Source organism: Chrysochloris asiatica, unplaced genomic scaffold (genome assembly GCF_000296735.1).
Source record: "Chrysochloris asiatica unplaced genomic scaffold, ChrAsi1.0 scaffold00228, whole genome shotgun sequence".
Taxonomy (NCBI): domain Eukaryota; kingdom Metazoa; phylum Chordata; class Mammalia; order Afrosoricida; family Chrysochloridae; genus Chrysochloris; species Chrysochloris asiatica.
Window position 1 is genome coordinate 1,524,861 of NW_006408746.1, and position 1,866 is coordinate 1,526,726.

At 42.0% G+C, this 1,866-nt stretch overlaps 1 pseudogene; it reads left to right on the plus strand.

Moving 5' to 3' along the window:
* Nucleotides 1-1,188: 1,188 nt before the first annotated feature.
* On the plus strand, nucleotides 1,189-1,646 carry LOC102812093 (annotated as a pseudogene).
* Nucleotides 1,647-1,866: the final 220 nt, after the last annotated feature.

The following is a 1,866-nucleotide window of genomic DNA, read 5'->3' on the forward strand; positions in this document are numbered from 1 at the left end:
ATCCCAATTGCACAGTACAGTTACCTGGCCAGCTTTAAAAAATAAGGGGAAAAAAAGCCAGACTTCATCCAAGTCCAATTAATTCAGTCTATAGGAAAGATTCCTGGCCATCAGTTGTTGTTTGTTTGCTTTTGGTTTTGTTACTGGGTTCAGTTGTGGTGCTTTAAGATAAGCACTAGATTGCTAACTGCAAGGTCAGGAGTTCACACTCACTGCCTTTTCTCGAAAACCCTATAAAGGGTTTCTATGAGTCAGAACTGACTCAACAACACTTAAATAACAACAGACTAATGTAAAACCAGAATTGAGAATCCAGGTGATTTATCTACTACCATGTAAGAAATACCAAATACGAACTAATTTTTCCCAAGATAATGTTTTTAACACATTTTTTCCAAACTCCAGATGTGATTTACATTTCTATAGGAGTAAAAATGAAGCCCAAACCCATTGCTATAGATTCAGTTCCAACTCATAGTGACCCTATCTGACAGTAAAACTGTTTCATACGGTTTCCAAGGCTATAATCTTTACTGAAGGAGTCCTGGTGGTACAGTGGTTAAGCATGGTTGCAAGGATGATGATTTAAACCCACCAACCATTCCTTGGGAGAAAGATGTGGCAGTTTATTTCTATAAAGATTATAGCCTTGGGAACAGTATAGGGCAGGTCTACTTAGTCCTATAGGGTTGCTGTGAGTTGTAAGGGAATAGGAATCTTTACAGAAGCAGACTGCCTCAGCTTTTTCCTCTGAAGAGCTGGTGGGTTTCCATTCATTTTTTTGGTAGCCGCTGAGCAACCAGGGTGCTCTTTGGTATAGGAATGTTATTGTTAAATGCCATTGAGTCAGTTACAACTCATAGTGACTTTGCATAGGGTTTCTCAGGAATGGCTGATGAGTTTGAATTACTGATCTTCTGGTTTGAAATCCAGTGTTTATCCTACAGTGCCACACCAGGTGTCCCTTCTGTAGAAATAATTATTTTTATTTCCTCCTTCCCAAAACATGCTTCACCCTAGACTTGCCCTTCTCAAATCACTTGTCCTCATTTCACAGCCGCTCAATCCATAAGAGCCAAAATATAACCTTGAATATATCCCACCTGGATTTAGAAACTATCTTAAGAACAGATTTGAGCTCCGCCAGCAGCACATTCATCTGCCGCTCCCCTGCAAGCTCCCGGAACCATGGCCAATATGGAGTGCACCTTCATCGCCATCAAGCTGGACGGCATGCAGCACAGCCTGGTGGACAACATCATCAAGTGGTCTTGCAAAAAGAATTCCGCCTTGTGGCCATGAAGTTCATGAAGGCCTCCGAGGAGCACCTGAAGCAGCATTTCAATGACCTGAAGGACCATCCATTCTTCCCAGGGCTGGTGAAGTACAGGACTCAGGACTAGTTGTGGCCATGGTCTGGGAGGGGCTGAATGTGGTGAAGCTAGGTCAAATGATGCCTGGGGAGACTAATCCAGCGGATTCTAAGCCAGGAACCATTCATGGAGATTTCTGTATTCAGGTTGGCAGGAACATCATTCATGGCAGTGATTCAGTAAAAAGTGCTGAGAAGGAAATAAGTCTCTGGTTTAAGATGGAGGAAATTGGTTGACTACAAGTTTTGTGGCCATGACTGGATCTGTGAATAAGAATGTACAAAACAGCAATCCCTTAGCCTTTGATGCAGCTCTTCATTCCAGAGATTTGGAAGGGGATACTGAGGATCCTTTCCTAAAGCACATTTATCAATAAAGCCTTTGGAAACTGAAGAGAGAGTGAGAGAAAAAAAGAACAGATTTGATGCATTGGAAATCAGTGACCTAAAACCAGAAGAGTTGTGGGATGACAACGAAAACACCATACATGAAA